This window comes from Thermobia domestica, chromosome 3 (assembly GCF_964235325.1).
Source record: "Thermobia domestica chromosome 3, izTheDome1.hap1.1, whole genome shotgun sequence".
Classification (NCBI taxonomy): Eukaryota; Metazoa; Arthropoda; class Insecta; order Zygentoma; family Lepismatidae; genus Thermobia; species Thermobia domestica.
Genome location: NC_137456.1, coordinates 336,980,120 through 336,999,217, shown reverse-complemented (window position 1 = coordinate 336,999,217; position 19,098 = coordinate 336,980,120). Strand labels below are relative to the sequence as shown.

General features: G+C 37.6%; 1 long non-coding RNA gene across 1 annotated transcript; it reads left to right on the top strand.

Moving 5' to 3' along the window:
• The first annotated feature begins 1,500 nt into the window (after positions 1–1,500).
• Positions 1,501–18,982, top strand: LOC145681241 (uncharacterized). The gene is made up of 3 exons (XR_014130746.1): positions 1,501–1,671; positions 15,108–15,214; positions 16,261–18,982. It is a non-coding gene; the product is annotated as an uncharacterized LOC145681241 (long non-coding RNA).
• The last annotated feature ends 116 nt before the right edge of the window (positions 18,983–19,098 follow it).

Genomic DNA, 19,098 nt, shown 5'->3' with positions numbered 1-19,098 from the left:
TTACTTACCTATTTTAACGTATGGTGGTTTCTTTCTATCTCCATCTCCTTCTCGAGTCTTTCAAAAATTCCAATCCCTTCAATATACTACTCTCTGCCGTTCTCTTAGTCTCCCTTCCACCACTGCTGCCACTGCGCTTTATTCTGAGACCCGAGTTCCACCTCGGGCAATTCACTTGAAACACCTCTCAGACAAATTCTGTCTTCAACGTTTCCAATTTACACGATCCTCTCTCCTCCCTAAACTCACTCTGCTTCGACACCTTCATACAGGCCGCAAACGTTCTCCATATCTCGCATCTCTCCCTTTCATATACTCCAGTTATCTAGATCTTGCATTACATCTATTACACATCCAGCGCACGTATACTCTCCCTTGCTACTTGCATGACTATCCAGTTCTTTCCCAATCTTTTTCTATAATTTTTCCCCAATACCCTTCTACCCAACTTTTCCCTCCCGCAATTTACCAACATTGCTTTTCGTCATCCATTCCTCCTCTCCCTCAGGACACTGTTCATTTGTACTGCGATGGCTCTGCCCAGGGCGTGCATTTGGGATCAGCCTTCTACGATTCCTCTCTTCAACAATGTTTCAGCTTTCAACTGCCCCATTATGTCTCTACCTTTCTCACTGAAGCTTATGCCTTGTTTGCGACTCTTCTTCATTCTCTTCAGCATCAGTATACATCTATCTGTATCGCCACTGATTCTAAATCTCTCCTCCAATCCTTACAATCTTCCCCCTGGACTTCTAAATCCTCCTGGATTCTTTATGGAATCCGTTTTCTTTTATACCGCCGGACTACCGTCAACTATACTACTTGCTTAATTTGGTCCAAAGGCCATGTCAACATCCTCGGGAATTCTCTTGCAGATGCCGCAGCCCGTTTCGGAGCCCTGCAAGGCACTCCCATAGATCTTTCAGTCTCGCCTATTGACCTTTTTCCACGACTTATTACACTTCATTATCAACGCTGGACTGCTTATAATGCCTCCTGTACAAAGGCACGTTGGTACTGGTACCATCCTTGCTCTCTCCGCTCTCCATCTTGGTTTATTCAACATCCTTTCTCTCCCTCCTACCTCCATTTTCTGCTCCGTAAGAGACTTCACATTCTGTATACTCCTCAACGCTTATATCTTCTCCGAAAACGTACTACTCCACTTTGTAATTGTGGTCTCGATACTGGCTCTATCGATCATCTCATTTTCTCTTGCCCTCTCTATCAACAATATCGCCCGCAATTTCTCTCTATTCTTCATAAATTTCACGGTTCTGGCCCTTTTAATGTAGATTCGTTCATTTTTACTTTATCCCCACCTGTTCGTACTGCCTATTATCTTTATTTACAAAGAACTAAGTTATTTAGCATCTTATAAGCATCTCTAAAGATTCATCTCAATTCCTCATCTTTTTCTTTTCATCATACCGTATATAATTGCCGGGAGAGCGATCTTCGCTAAGGCAAGTTGCAACCGCAGAAGAAGAAGAAGAAGACATGACAACATACATGAAGTTCATGTGAAGCACTAATTCGAATGTTATAATTTCGCAGTTATACTTATTACATAATTAGGGAGAAGGCAACTGGAATTAAACGGTCGTGCTTATGAAGAAGGTATCCAATTGGAGGCCGAAATGAAATGAAAAGAACATACAAGAAAAGTCGGTAAGTATAACGACTACATAAAATAATTTAGTTTTATTTTCTCTAAGGCATGTGGGATGCTAGGTTGTCTCCTAAATGATTTGCGCTAGGTGATTTGAAATACGTCACATGGCATAGATGAAATTCAAAAGGTGCGTCAGAAGTAATTGTCGAAAAAGTATAGTTATTCTTTTATGATTTGCGTATATGTATACGCTGCCGGATGTATGACGTAAAAACTACAGTGCAAAAAAATATAAATGAGCCTGTACTACGTGACCACTAAAAAGCACCAATGGGCAGGGTTCTAGAACCCAGGCTTCTCTTTCCATTTATCTGCAATAAAGACAGAAATCAACGTGTCCTGCGGGGCTCTAACCCGCCTTCACTTGCTAACGCTCGCTCGGCAATATTATGTGAATTAAATATTTTACTTTGGTACAGAAAAAATATCTATTAACCTATATGGAGGACCTGTGTTCTAGAACCTTCCCGCACCGATACTACCTGAGTCAAAGCATTGCGAAGGTGGAGGACATAAGGAGCGAGGGGATGCTTCCAAAGGGAAAAGATGCGAGCAAGTCTTTACTTTAGGTAAGGCAGTGACAATAACCAAATGATCTGAACCGGTTCCTGCAGTAACATTTCCCAAGAAGGAAAGAGAGAAAACGACGTGCCCGGCGGGGCTCTAACCCGGCTTCACTCGCTAACGCTCGCTCGACAATACTATATACTGACATAATATCACTGCCATGCCCAAAGTAAAGAGTTACAAAAGATGCGTACGTAACCATTCTTATGACAGGTTATAATAATTCTGCGGGCAGTTTTACTTCTGGTGTGCCACTCGAAAGCAGTGTTTCAGAAGTATTGTTCCGGGGACATTGCTTATGCTAGTTATTATTGTAAACGTATCATTTTGGTCTGCTCCGGAGAGCCACCACCCTCCCAAAAACAGGTCTGGAAGAAACACTGCTCGAAATACTTAGTGAAATATAATTCTTTCGCTATTTTCCTTCTTGTTGTCTATTTAATGATTTTCGCCAAGAGACGTATCAATTTTTCACTCGGCATAGAAAAAATTCAAAGGGACCGTCAGAATTGTCGAAAAATTACAATTCTCTTACGATTTGCGTATCTATACTGATTCCTGTTGTGTGGATAAGAAGTACAGTACAAAAAATACAAACCAATATGTTTTAGGGAGCTACTAAAAAGCACTAATACGATCTAACTGAGTCAGGGAGTGTGAGGGCGGGGGGGGGGGGGCAAGGGGGTGCTTCCGAAGGGAGTAGGCACGTACATTTTTATTTTGATGACGGGTTAATTGCGCGTATATTACTATTTTAATGACGTATTTACGATTTTTTTTAGGTAGAAGGGTTTGGCTAACTTTGTTCTGCAAGATAATTCATTTACTTTAATATAGTAAGAACAATTTGAAGGGGCTTAAGGCCCCCTTAAATACACCACTGGGTTATAATTCTGGGGTTCGCTCCAGCAGACGTTTACACCGAGAACAAATTTTATAGATAAAATGTGATGTGAAATATTTTTCGTGAAGGAATGAGAGTGTTAATGTAAATATTTCTGTCATTGCACAGCTTATTGAAATGGATTTTGAATGCAAATAGGGTAGAAGTAAGCTCCGGGAATTTGCGGTTTGTACGTCAGTTGTGGACATTGCGGTGGCCGTAATGTAAACATTTGATTTTAAAGAATTATGTAATAAAGAGAGAAGGATTATAAAGTTTCTGCAGTCATGGTATGGTGAAGCGCGTAAAACCAACTGCGCAAAGTGTGGAAAAGATTTATTGAAGAAGAAAAATTCAGAACAGAGTCAATTGCCCTACATACACTATTTTCTGTCGTAAAGGTAAGAAAGAAAGGGGGTGCGACACTTGTGTACTAGCTGTGAAAGGTGTTTTTTTAAGGATCGAAATTAAGTGTTTTTGAAGATAAGAATAATTACAAATATTGTAAAGGTTTTTCCACCATTCTCGTTTATGCGTACCCCTTCCATTGTCGCTGACGTGCGTGCTCGCTACGCTTTCACTCGAGCCCATCTGCTGTGCTTCTGCTCTGACTCAGTTAGATAGCATTCGTGCTTTTTTTACTGGCCACCTACCAGAAGTTGTTTCGCTTTTTTTAGAACTCCCCATTTAGTGCACAGAGGGGCGCGGTTGCTCAGTGGTAGAGCGTTCACCTCCGGTGCTTGGGGTCCGTGGTTCGATCCCAGCTCGCGCCGTGTGGACTTTCTCGGGGTTCTCCCGTTTCCTCCTACTTTCTTCATGCCATCATTTCACTCATTATCACACTCTCCTTTAGCCTAACCGGCATAACCGTGGGACGTTAAACTTAAGGATTTCTTCTCGTTTAGTGCATGTTTTGCAAAAAGGAACCGAAAGATGCAAGAAATGCGTCAAAATTTGGTAAAACAGTCTCCTCTAGTATTGCCTAATTCTGCGTGGAGGTTTACTACTGGCGTGCCGCTCGAAATAATTGTTGAAACATTATAATTCTTTCGCTAATTTTCTTATTGTTTCTTAAATGGTTTGCGGCAGGCGACATGTAAATATTTCACTTGGCATATATAAAATAAAAGGGGGCCATCAGACTAGATTTCCGGAAAGATTACAGTTATTCTTTTGCGATTTGCGTATATATATATATATATATATATATATATATATATATATATATATATATATATATATATATATATATATATATATGTATGTATGTATGTATGTATATATGTTTGTGTGTGTGTGTGTGTGTGTGTGTGTGTGTGCGTGTTGTATTCAGGGTTTGACCAAGTGGGCTCAGCCCGGAAAAAAACACCTGGATTTTTGAGCTTTTCGTTAGTATATTATTCGTGCAATTAAGATGATCACATTGGAAGTGATTCTTATTACATTTTGGACTTTCCTTGGGCGAATTAGTTGCTTTCACGTTAAGATATACAACATTCAACGTAATACCTTTATAAAGTTCTGAATGCATTAAAAAAGCCGTACCTTAGATTGAGATAATTATAGAACAAAATAATGTATGGATTTTGCTTATAGCCTATTTGAAGTAAAATATGCAATTTTATATTTTAGAAAATACTTTCCGTGAATAGTGTGCTCGCCCACTCCCCGACGCGAAGGACATTATTCCTGATAAATCTGATAGATATAGGGCCATAGGTGCTGGTACTACTAGTAAATATGTAGTGTATTCAACAGTTTAGTTTAGTTATTTGTTGATAGTTTTCAAATAAGCTTTCTGTAGAATCAACAGCAGCAATAGCGTAAAAATTCCTGTCAAATTTAAGAATCTTAATGCTCGGAGTTTCGAAGAGTACGTAACGCTTCCTATTTCAAGTGCTGCATTCAAACTTCGTACTAGTGGAAGTTTCGATGTACAGTAAAGAAAACTTGCATTTTCGGTAAATAATAATAAACCTTCGTCGCGAAAGAAGTGCTCGGGAAATTCCCGCAATTAAACGCACAAAGCATCGGAACTGAATACTTCAACAATAAAACCATTGGCAAGAAATGAAATAAAATCTTCGAGTTTTACGTTTCACGCTTATACCTGTTAGGCTAAAGGAGACGGTGATTATGAGAAATGAATGAAATGGTGAAATGAACAAAGTGGGAGGAAAGGGAAGAACCCCGAGAAAACCCACGAGCACGGTGTTTGTCCTCCAAAAAGTCGAGACCGCGCGAGCTGGAATCGAACCAGGGACCCCAAGCACCGGAGGTGAACGCTCTACCACTTTTTTTAAAATACTTTATTGTACCCTTATTAACCAATTACATCAGAAAAGATTAACAAACAAAATTGTACTGTGAGCATCCAATTATACCAACAGAAAAAAGTACAGTAGACACATCAATAAATTGCTGCTAGAAAATTAGCAAACTTTTGTTTACGAATTGAAAGTGTTAGAGTTTGCATACGGAACAACAGTTGGTTGACATACAGAGTCACATTACTATTAAAATCATTGCATAAAAGAATATCGATTGTTTGGGACGTGATCCATAAAATTGCGTTATGTTTAGTGCTGGGATAAAATTGATAATCCGGAAGCAGGATGAATGGCGTACAGTGAATATTAGATGGTGTTCTGCAGATACGGGCAATGATTTTTTTGATAATGAAACCATATAGCTGTTTCGTAAGCAACTTTCGAGCCGGTGTTGAAGAGTATCGAGAACATAAAAAGTACCACAGAAAGAAATATTACAGATACCCAATTCATAAAGTCTCCCGTTAGTAGGATATATATTATGAACAACACTGTACGAAAGAGATTGCATGGCAGGAGACAATACCGGAGTATGAATGTTTGCCCAGATTTTCTCCCAGTTTGACATTGGGTGATGTTCTACAATACGGGGAACCGACATTGTGGTGGCATGATAACGATTATATAATTGTGTAACAGAAAGATCTTCAAGGTGACTCCGTGCGATAAGCGAGTAACTAATATCAAGAAATACGTCCTTGAGGTATGGCACAACGGAAATCCAAGGTTGTATATGCAGGGGAGCTTGTAACTCGATATGACGGTGAGTAGGAGCATAATGTTTGGCAGACGCGATGTATCAGCAGCGAGTAGCTCTGAAGTTTAATGTCTTTAAGGCCAAGGCCACCATCACGTTTTGATAAACACGCAGTCTCGTGACCTACCCGTAAGCAGTAATTATGCCACAGCAGTAGTCCTGAGTGTTTTCGTATGATACTGAGGTATTTCTTCGGCAAGGAAAATAATTGAGTCAGAAACCAAAGACGACTAAAAATAAAAACATTTAAAAGGTACACTCTGCTTGCAAGACTTACCTGTCGGACTTTACTTTGGTGTGTGAGTGCAACCAAAGTACAGGTTGTGGTATGAAAATGCGACGTTGCCAAGTTACGCCTAAGATTTTGGTGCGATCAGTAAAGGGGATCGTAGACATATACACGTGTTGGTCAGTCGTATTTATACACATCAGGCGTGACTTATTTATTGAGAATAGCACCTGAAACGCACTCATAGTTCGATATGGGAATTTCAACACGTGACAGTTCCTGGGGACTGTTAATGAAACAATGTATATCGTCTATAATTGCTTGTAATTTTAATTTTGCACCAATCTGTATACCTTGAATTTGTTGTTCCAGTGTTAAAAGAAAGGGAACAAGAACCAAGCTATATAGAATGGAAGACAGGGGGCAACCTTGTGTAATACCTCGACGTACATTGATAGGATATGTGAGTGCACCATTTACCTTTAATCTTACATATCGTTGAGTATAAAGAAATTTAATCAAATTAAGAAAACTGTCTCCGAAACCATAGTTTTCAAGTACCTTAAATATGTAATCATGTGACAATCTGTCAAATGCCTTATGAAAATCAAGAGCCAATAAAGCGACCTGCGGAGAACTTGTTTTCTGACACCAATGAATTCCTTCTCGTATATTACTTAATGCTAAAAACAGGTTTTGTATGTTTTAAGCCATACTGATCATTGTGTAAGACTTGATTTAAAAACGGTTCTAAACGAGAGGCAATTCAACGAGATAAAATTTTCTGGTCAACATTAAGGAGGGTAATCGGTCTAAAATTATAAAAGTCATGCGCACCTGCATGTTTAGGCACAAGTATCATAATGCCAGCGTTAAAAGAAGAGATGCACGTGGGAGTGAGTCGGATTTCGTTATACATTTCTGTGAGAAAAGTGTAAGAATGCTGTGAAATTGGCGGTAAAATTCTAGTGTAAGACCATCGGGTCCCGGAGATTTATTTAACTTCCCCGCAAAAATAGCGTGCTTGACTTCTTTTTCTGTAAAGGGCGCATTGAATGTTACGAGCCTCCGGGGTGAAAGTACCGGTTGGACGCTCGAAGAAAGGGTCACAAGATTGGGTTGGAACGGGGGGATATAGGTTCTGGTATGCATCGTACAAAGCTGGGATTACCTGATCATGCTCGTGAACAACACCGTTAGGAAAGGAGACCTTGGAAATAATGTTTTGTTTACCTCTGCGCCTTTCACAGATAACTTTATGTAAAGAGGGAACTTCATGCTGAAACATCGTTGTTTTGCCTCTCGTGAAAAAACCTTGATTTTTTTACGATGTAAAGTGAGTAGGAATGCCTTAATTTCCTTAATACGAGGGAGTACGTCTACTCCTTGAGCAAGTTCTTTATAGTAGTCACATAATAAGTGATGGTAATAATTATATTGCTCTTTAAGAAGAGAGGATCTGTGTTTGCAGTGCTGTTTACAGATAGATCGAAAGGACGGTTTAATGTGATGTAACCACCATGAAAACAAACTTTTCTTGTGAGATTTAAAGTGCATTAAATAGTTCCGCCTATTGGTAATTAGCAACTGTAGATCCTCGTCAGTTATAATGCTGTTATTGAGTGACCAAACAAGGGATGACTTTAAGTACTTACGGATAGGTAGATCAATGGTACAAACCACAGCACAGTGATCAGAAAAGCATACCGGTTGAACGTTTATGGAGCGCACAAAATTAATTAAAGTGGTACTGACATAGATCCTATCCAAACGTGAGGATCCATTTCGTCGAAAAAAATTGTGCCCTGGGGCGTTACCTTTATAATGACGCCATACGTCAACTAACTTAAAATCTTGAATCAATTTAAGTAATGTAGGAGAAGTATTGTAACCAAAACTTGAGTCTTTAGGATCTAACACTGCCTTGTAGTCTCCTACACAAATCAAATCTCTGGCACCAGAAAGTAACTCCGTTGGAACGTCGGTTAAATAGGAGTTTCGCTCAGCACGTTTGTTATTCCCGGACGGCGAATATAAATTACAAAAGTGTATGCTTTCATAATTGGCTGTGATAATACGACCTGACGGAAATTTTGAAAAGGCAGTTAATGAGATATCTTTGCGATATATAATAGCTGTTCCAGAACCAGTTTCGGAAGGACTGACTGCTTACAAATGATTAAAAAGAACGGAGAAATTGTCAATGTTGCATTCTTGAAGGAAAATTATATCCAGAGACGATGTGTTGATGTAATCGGCTAGCGCTTTTTGCTTGGTGAGACTAGAAATGCCGTTGACAGTAAGAGTCGCTATACGCGTGGCATACATATTTAATGGCGACAGAAAAATAAAGACACCAAAAAAGCACGACACAAGGAAATGACACAATACACTTGAGAAAACAAAGACGGGGGCAACACTCGCACACATTCTCGTTCTATACTGGAAGGTGATATGATCACTTGTCCGAAGAGGCAGCACTATCATTTGCCTTAGTACTTGCTTCACTGTGATGGGGATCTACTCGTGACCTCGTGAAACCAGACACACAATTGTTGTCTACAGGGGAACACTCTTAGTTTTCTGAAGTTTATTGGCTCTACTGGATGCATCACGAGGGGAAGACTGAGATCGACCTTTGCGACGCCTCTTCTCGGGTAGAGAGGGAAACTGGGATGCTTCTGTAGATACTGAATCTCTATCGAAAGAATCACTCACTTCCTGTTGAGAGTCATCAATGCCCACTAACGGTGGAGTACTTACCGTGATTTCAGGGTGCGTATCCATCTCCGATGCGGAAGATGCTGAAACAGTAATACTCTGTTGTGGAATATGCGAACTATTAGGCGCTATGGTAGTGGAACTGGATGAGTCACTCTGCGTTGTATTGGAAGCAAGGGTCTGCTGGGAAGCAATATCAGAACTGATGTGTGATGCAGCTGTAGAATTTGGGGCAACATCAAGCGGACAAGTGGATTCAGTTTCATTGAGTTCCTTAACGAAAGTATTTGTAGAAGTTGCAGTGGGAGGTGGAAGATTCTCCTGTAAAGTTTGAGGACGTTTTTCACTTAACACAGGAAAACTAGTAAACGAATGAACGTTTGGTAGAGTGAATGATCCACTTTATTCAAATTGCCGGGCATGGACGGGGCTCTTGATGGTGAGAATCTGCATACGGAAGCTGGTACGGTTGGAGGAATACGGCGCTTTGTACATTCCGTCAGAAAAGGATTAAGTGAGTCACAAATGGCGCAGGTTTTAACTTGACCTCCATACGTAAACCACAGATAGTCACATAAGAAGGTATGGGGCGCTTAATGCTCAAACGTATTATCTTTCTTCCAGTCCTTACTTCATAGATGTGTCCAGTAGAATACATTTCGTCTGCAATTGACTTAATTTCACCGTACTGAGAAAGCACACGAGAAATATGATGATCTTGCAACTCGGTGGGTACCAAATGTAAACGCACAGTCATAATATTGGAACTGGCAGAATCGATTAAAATGTTATAAGTACCAAGGTCATCTGAATAACTAACCTTTCCATTCGCTCGAAACAGTATTTGTTCACAAAGCAGTTGCGAGATTAAAATATAACTGTTTGCGACTATAATCAAACTCAATACTGACAACTTGATCAGGAAGCAGATGAAGAGTGTTGCGGATCCATTCATGCAAGACTAATGTGTTAGGTTTGTTCATAACATCTTGAAATGACAAACGTAAAGTGTTCACTCGGATAACAGACATAATGCACTTAGTAGGTAAACCTGTACTTCAGACTAGACAATATGATGAAAAAAGTAAATAGAACCCGAACTACTTGGTAGTAGAAAATACTCCACTTGGCAATGCAGGTTGAGTTGAAGCAAGTTAACACACTCACTGCTTCCACTCGAACACCTACCGGAACAACGAGGTGAACGGCACGACGTCTGGCGAGCAACTTACTGAGCCACCGCTCCCCTAATAAAAATATTTACTTTATAAAATATGAATTATACAGTGTTTCAAAACAACACCGACAACGTTTGGGAGACGATTCCTGACACCAAGATAAGACAAAAAGTATAGATCAACCTGAGTGCACAAGTGCTTCCTTTAGGACTTATAGGCTGCCGAAAATAAGAAAAGATGAACTTTAATGGTCCAAAGCGCCAAAACTATGGGACCTACCGTAGTCGTGTCGAGACTTTACTTAGGAACTAAAATGTGCAGTATAAAAAAATACAGGTTTCAGAATCCTGCGGTACTCACGACACATTTTTTATAGATGGAGCTTTGCTACGGGCATATAATTTAAAGTACTCACCAACTACCTCTTTTTCATCTTTTCGGCAGCTTATAACTCCGAAAGGAAGCATTGGTTCATCTAGGTTGATCTATACTTTTGTCTTATCTTGGTGTCAGGTATCACCTCCCAAGCGTTGTCAGTGTTGTTTTCAAACACTATGCATATATATTGTTTTAAATTAATTTTCTGGGAGAACGGTCTTGCAACAAGTGCTCGGGAAATTCCCGTAATTCAACGCACGAAGTATCGGAAGTGAACTTCAATAATAAAACCATTTATTTTACGCGAGAAAATATTTAATTTTATTTTCATACATTTTGAAACATGCATTTTATAAAACATGAGTTATAGATTGAGTTGTTCTAAATTAAATTAATATATTTGCTTTAAATAAATATATTTGGTGTTCATATTTCGCGAATGTCACTGAGGATATTGGGCTGATTCGTTCTACATTTGTTCGTTCGTCTTCCTGTACCACACATATAACAGGGTACCACTTTCCGTCTTTTAAGTTTAAATTTTCAGGGTACGAGAGACACTAATTTCCTGTACAGATTTTGGCAACATACTAACCTAAAATTTCGAAATAGCGGGTATCCACGCCGCAATTTTCTGTTTTTCAAGTTGAAATTTTCAGAGTAGAAGCACAAGGCACTACATTAACTGTATATATTTTGGCGGCAATCCAACATACAATTTCAAAATGACAGTCATTTTTCAAAACAGCAGAGAATAGAAAATCGTTGCAAGTTGTGACAATCATAATCTTGAAATATAAATCATATTTTAACACTTTTACCCCAAAGGCATTGGAATACTTTTTAAAAAAAACTCAAACCCGAAAACCCCCATATGCGCCCAGGTGGGTTCGACTTTTTCAAATAAAGCCCGGGTTTTCAAACCCTGATTGTATTGTATTTATTTTTACCCGTTTTCATACAAATTATTCACAACGTGAACGTATGAGTTGGACACGTCACAAGAACATTGAATGTGTACGTATTTATACATTTAAATCTACCTGTATTGAATAGTTTTGAATTTTACCTGTATATCTTCCAAAATGTGGTGCGCCAAAAGTAAACCAGCACCTAAAATTTAAAGGTCTGAGTGACGACTGATTGGTCCTCACACAAGCCAAGCCGATTAACTTAAAAACTTGAAATTTGGACAGTACATAGGATTTGTGACGTATGGTACCAATAAACAAGATCTTTTGGTAATTATTCGGGAAAGGGAGAATAAGGGGTGGGAAGTACTTTAATAAGGTGGCCATATCTCTGAATCTCGTAGCTTTAGATGCTTGAAGTTTTATTTGGACTTCTCATTTAAAATAATTTGATACGTTTTTAAAGGTTTTTGATATTTTAGTAAAAATGGGAAGATGAGAGGAAAATGAAAAACAGGGGATGGGTTTGCAATTATTATAATCAAATGCCGATATCCCGGAACATTTGAAGGTTAGGAACATATATACAACAAACATATATACAGGTTATATATACTTTTTGACATAATGGGGGCCGCGGTGGCTCAGTGGTAGAGGGTTCACCTCTGGTGCTTGGGGTCCCGGGTTCGAACCCAGCCCCCGCCAAGTGAACTTTGTGGTGGACAAACACCGTGTGCGTGAGTTTTCTCGGGGTTCTCCCGTTTCCTCCCACTTTCTTCATTCCACCATTTCATTCATTACTCATTATCACCGTCTCCTTTAGCCTAACCGGCATCATCGTGGGACGTAAAACTCAAAGATTTCATTTTTCTCATTTTTTGACATATCTTAGAATGGAAGAAAAAGGGCAGATACGCGGAAAGGAGTGAAAGCATTTTAATATGATGGCCACATCTCCGAATCCCTTAAGCTTAAAAACTTGATGTTTTGTATTTAGGCTCCTCATTCAAAATAATTTGTACGTGTTTCACTGATTTTTGATATTTTAGTAAAAATTTGAAGAAAAGAAGGACAAAGGAAAAAAAGGTTTATGTTTGAAGGTTAGAAACATGGAATTTGGTATTTGGACTTCTAATTTAAAATAATTAGGTACGTAGTTAAACTTTCTTTTTTAAATATATGTCCTAGAAGGAAAGAATGGCGCTGACGGCGATGGAGGGAGAATGGAGCTGGTAAAAATTAGTATACACGTGTCCAAGAGTTTTTGAAAATTCTGTGTATTAGAGTGAAAGGGGCTTAATTGTTGGTCTCACAGCGAAACGAGTACGTTTATAACTAGTTGAAACGTTTAGAAAGTACGTAGTTCATCTCTGCTGCATGGGGTCCTTGGTTCGATCCCAGCTCGCGCCAAGCGGGCTTTGTGGTAGACAAACCGTGTGCGTGTGTTTTCTTGGGGCTGTCCCGTTTCCTCCCACTTACTTCATTCCACTATTTCATTCATTTCTCATCATCAGCGTCTCACTTAACCTCGATGCATAAACGTGGGACGTTAAACTAAATGTTTCATTTCATCTTAATTTCCATGTAAAAGTACCTGCTTCTTGAGTTATACATAATATTTTCAATTCGTGAACAATGGTAAACTTGTGTATTAATATAGGTTGCGGACGTTATAGTGCCTACAATTCTGATATTTATGATGTGGTGGACAAGCACTGTGTGCGTGGGTTTTCTCGGAGTTCTCCCGTTTCCTCCCACTTTCTTCATTCCACCATTTCATTCATCTCTCATCATCACCGTCTCCTTTAGCCTAACCGGCATAATCGTGGAACACTCAAAAATTTCATTTTTTTCCTGATATTTATGAATTCTGATAGAACAACTTCGTGTAGGCTTTACTTTGGAAGTAATTTGGAAAGACGTGACTTGTTCAATGCATGCCGGAAAGTATCTCTCATCCATGTTGAAGTTCGCGAATAGTTTGTGGTTTCTGCATTACTACTGCCTGAATACAGCGTGCGTGTAAAGTCAGTTCTTATTTGTAATGTATATTTCTAAAAGTAAACAACCTATCACAGTTTTATTTTCATGGAATACATTATTGGAGTGTACCATTTGGTTAAGTTAAATTTCAAAGTATACACCCGCATTTTTCACAACTTCTAAAATGTTAACAGTATTACACGCCAGCTAAAGCTGATGCTAGTTTCTAGGATAATCTAGATTAAAAATAGGTATTGACTTTACAAGCACCGTGTATATTCTGAAACTGTTAAATTATTCCTTGTCTTCCTGTAGATTTCGTAATATTTTTTGTAGATACGTTGCTTTCATCAATTCCTAATTTACAACTGCAGGGTTGGCTGGCTTAAACAAAAAAAAACTTTAAATCATGTGAACTTCATGGTGACGTCTTCACATATCGCACTATCTGCATTACGTTTATCTACTTTTCCCCTTTTAATCAAGGGGTCCCGTGTTCAATTCTCGGTCGAACCTCTTGTAACGCATCTCTCAAGTGTAAACCAAGTAGCGATTCAAGGTGTCCCTTTAAGCGAAAGTCTTCTCCATGATAACCTTGGTATTTTATAAGGATGTTAAGCCTAAACATACGAAACGAAACCAAATTATATATTTCTACCTGTTGTTTTATAAAGAAGCCAAGGTTGCTTAAATATATTGATAGAAATTGGCAAAATGTATCAACTGCCTACGTAGCTTCCAACAGCTTCAACTTGGATTCGACTTTTTTTTTAATTTTGTTGAATGTTATCTACATAAATTTGTAATTAATATGATACGTTGACCTTAAAATTTTACATACAAACACATCTAAACTAATAACAGGATTTTCCCAGTGGCTAAGGCGGGAGCTTCTCGATTTATATGTAATTCAGTATAATGTTTTTACCTGTGTAACTGCTTATCTTTTTGTAATTCTGAAATGACTCTTGACAATTATATTAACAACTAGGCCTATGTAAAGTTCAGTACAACGAATTTTTATCAGGCGTCTGTGAGTGAGTCGGCAATTTCATTTGTGACCAATTAATCCCGGTTACGTGTCGAAATATACAATTTTTCTTGAATGTAAGCTGAGAAACGGTTTGGATTCCCTTCCAGCATAACCTTGTTGTTGCATAATAACACCAAGACGAAACAAACTAATTTCTGTCCATATCTAATATAAATACATAGAGTAAATTATTTAAACAAAAAACCTGGTTTTTTTGTTTTTTTTTCAATAAAAACCATGGTTTTTGCCAACCCTGTACAACTGCTTGAAAATTAGTATGTAACTTTCTTTTATTGGAAAAACGAAACGTCAGTGCAAATATTAATTGTTGAGGATGCGCCAATTGCAAGTGACTCGGTGACACTGTCCTTTAAAATCAATGTAATTTGTTTAAGGACATCAGTTGTATGCGCTAAATTTCCATTACTATTACTTGAGTGCTTAGTGTGTATTTCGTTACAGGTCTAAGAAATGACAAACTTGGAGGTCACAGCTCAGAAGCCATCACATGAAACACCATAAAAAGGCAAGTGTAATAGCTGAGCAATTTAGTTGGCACGCTGCAAAAGGTAACAGCTTTCACTCATTAATCACTAACACAATAATAGATAAGAAACTCTCCCTACTGTTCTTTAATTTCATTTTCAGAGTGGAAAAAAATTATAGAAGTTGTCATTTGAAGAGCGATACACTATGTTTAAATTCTTGTAAAAAAAAAAGGAAAAAACTTTCTGGTGCCCTTTTTAAATACATACTGTTGTGCCATGAATACTTCTCAGAATCATCTTCCTGTAAACTTTACTTCCCAAAAGCATGTACTACAAGCGCTGTTATAACATTTAAAACACTTTGAAAATACTTATTTTTAGCAAAATATGCAATTTTCCCATCTTCAAGTGACACGCTATATTTAAGTGTCCGTGGAAGAGAGAGCTGAATATGTATAGAGTATATTTCATCCTTTTACTGAATTGTTCTGTCATGTTGGTAGTTTTCTTGAGCATTTCATGATTCATTCCTACATTCGCGATTTTTTGTATTCTTTGCAATGCAACGTTAACAAAATTATTCATTTGTATAAGGCAAAGTAATATGTATGGCCTGCTCCGTGGGGAAAGAAATCGAGCAAGGTAGCGGTCATCAAGGCCTTAGTAACCACCTCAGCATTCACCTGGTGCGACTGAGGGAAAAAGAATGATCGGGTCCAGATATGATATCAGAGCCTTCGGAATGAGACGCTAGTTCTTCATCAACTCAAATGCTGCCACATGTTTTCAAATTATTATTATTATTATTATTTTTTAATATTAGGTTTAATATTTATAGGATGCTATACTTTTAAAAAATAAATGTGTGACCGCTTCAACATGTTACAACGTCCGTAAGTAAGCTACAATCTGAGGTATGTCACTTTCACCTGTAGCTGTTGTCTTCCTTGCCATTTACATTTTCTTCAGGATTTTAGTTTTGTAACACAATATTGTCTTCACAAGCTGCTGTAGGTCCTACACAAACATTTTAAATATTTTTGTAAGTTTAAGATGTAATAATTGATCTTTAATCATTCCCTGTTGTTATTATGTTATTAAACACTGTCTATTATTTTTATTTTCAGAAACTGTGTAACACAAGAGAAACGTAACTAACGATGAGATCGCGTAGATTATTGGGATATGGGTTCAGCATGTCATACAGGGACGAACAAGAAGATCAGTTAAGAATTCAGCTACAGTTCCACAGAACTTTAACTGACAATTCACAGCATCAAAATTATAGTTAGTTGTGGTAATCAAAAGTGACGTTATAAAGAAGCAAATATATATTTCTGGTTATTCAGCAATGTGATATTTCTTGAAAGTAGCAAAAAGTAACATTTCGTGAAAATATCTATTGCCTATGCGCCGTAGATTTGTAAAACATATTTTCAGCAAATATTGTTGTTGATTTTTATTTAATTAGTGTCAGTGACATAATTTTCTAGAACAAGTGTTTCTAAGTTAAAATGTGAATTTCTGATATTTGAGAAGATTGTTCTTAATGTATAGAAACAAATAATACGAGCAGCATGAAGATGCTGCTGAAGAGAATTTAAATAAATAAAGCCAGAATAGTGTACATTTATATTTTTATTTAACTACTAACCGATATAAACTGATATATATGTATATTTATTATAGTGGACAGTGTAAATTATAACTACATAATGTTAGCTTGCTCTCGTAATAAGCTGCTTTATTATTATCATTATTATTATTATTATTAACTCAAACTTATTTACACACAGAATGCTTGTGGGTGTTCCACTGCTATTACTGGAATGTTGCCACGCCGTCTATGTATGTTGGGGTGTCTTATGTGATGTTGCGACGTTGAGACTGCAAATTAGAGCCTTCACAATCATCGCGTGCCAGTTTTCAAAGCGGCTATATTGGATTTATTATTTTTAACATAGGAAAAGGATTGCCAACAATTGTTTCTTGAAATGGATGTCTAAACTTCAATCCTTTTCGTATTAAAAAGAATCCAATACAGCCGCTTTCAAAACTGGCAGGCGACGATTGTGAACACACTGATATGCAGTTTGAATCTCGTAAGTCACGTAAGACCCCCCAACATATATGCACGGCGTGGCCACATACCAGTAGTACCAGTGAAACACCCAGAAACATTCTGTGTAAATAAGATTTTGAGTAAAAAAAAAAAATGCTTAAAATTATGAGAGCAAGCTAACATTATGTAGTTACAATTTACACTGTTTATTATTATTATTTTATTTTGTTTTTATTTATTTATTTAGTCTGAGTGTGGACCGCTATGGTTCCTCGTCATGAAGACAGAATGAGGCAAAGATGTCTAAGCAGGTAAAATTGTACAGAAAAATCTTATGTTTTCTTCTAGCTGCTATGTCACAGCCTGGCCGCCTTGTTTTCAACCCACTATTTGTTCCCAGCAAGAAGCCGTCATATATGCAGAGTGGCGAAAAAGTCCGGAGCCCATAGGCCAACTCGGTTACTATTGCAGGTATGGAAACAAGGTAAGATATGTAAGGACTCTTTTAACTTCCAGCAACACTTGTTTTTGTACTAGTGTAGCACTCAATAAAGAAAATGCGTTACCATACATCATGTCGGGCTACACGAGTGAATGAATGTGTGGTTTGAAATTATCTACACCGAGAAGAATTGAAAGGAGACACAGTGAACGATAAACATGCAAATGCAATATCCACGCTAGTGGCGTAGGAACCACGGAGTTGGGGGGACAGGGGGGAGTGCAGATACGAAGGACGTGAAATTGGGTCTTGCACTATATTTTTCATTGTGTCTTTCCGTTCCCTTTGGTCCAAATAATTTTAAACCACACTTTCTTTCATTCAGTGTTGTCCAACAGTAGCAGCGTTGTACTTTTCGTTATTATTGGGCAGTATACTAATATAAAAACAAAACTTGCTGCATTTTAAAAATTTCCTTCTTCATCTTACCTTGTTTTCGTATCTGCAATAGTAACAGAGTTGGCCTATGGGCTTTGGGTTTTATCATGTACAGAAAGTATTCTGTAAATATTTTGTCATATACAGAAAATATTCCCTAAATATTTTGTCATGCACAGAAACTATTCTCTAAATATTTTCTGTGATGTACAAGAAATATTCACTAAATATATTCTGTCATGTAAAGAAAATATTTTGGCATATGTAAGAAAATGTTGTCTGCGTTATTAGTAAATAATTTTAAAATATTCCATGAGAAATATTTTAAAAACCATTCCGTTAACATTGTATAAAACGTTTCAAATACCTTTTCAGTAATGTTTGGAAATCGTACAAAAAACATTTATGTGAAAACTTTTCTAACGGCGTATAAAATATTTCTACAACGTTTTTGAGTGTATTCAGAGAATATTTTCAGTATTATGTGGAAAATGTTTTCAACAACATATGGAATATATTTCCTTAAGGGAAGTAGGATAAATTTTCTGAAGGAAATGATGGCATGTTATAGAAACGTTTTGAAAATATTTCATTGCTGTGTGGGTAGTACTTATCATGTCCAGATATAAAAATTGTGCTACTATTTTTACATTGATTTTTTTTTAAGATTACAACCAGACAACCAGAATGCTACTCAAAAAGTATAACATATGCTCTGAGATGTGAATAGAGAATGAAAGTTATCTGATAAAATTCCGTGGTCAGACAGTAAAGTTACAAGCAAACGTATAGAATTAATGCAAACTAACTTATCTCCTTATATATAGATCATAAGACAGTGTAAACTACCCTTAAATTTAGTTTTTCTTTGTAATATTTGCAAATGCTAGGAAGCAATATACGGTATGTTTGAAATGGCTACTTCTGGAGTACGTAGGTCCGCATCCAGGATATCTGAAAAGGTGATTGTTTCTCTTAGACCAGCTTTTTATATCTTGTTGAATAATCACCTACATAAGGAAC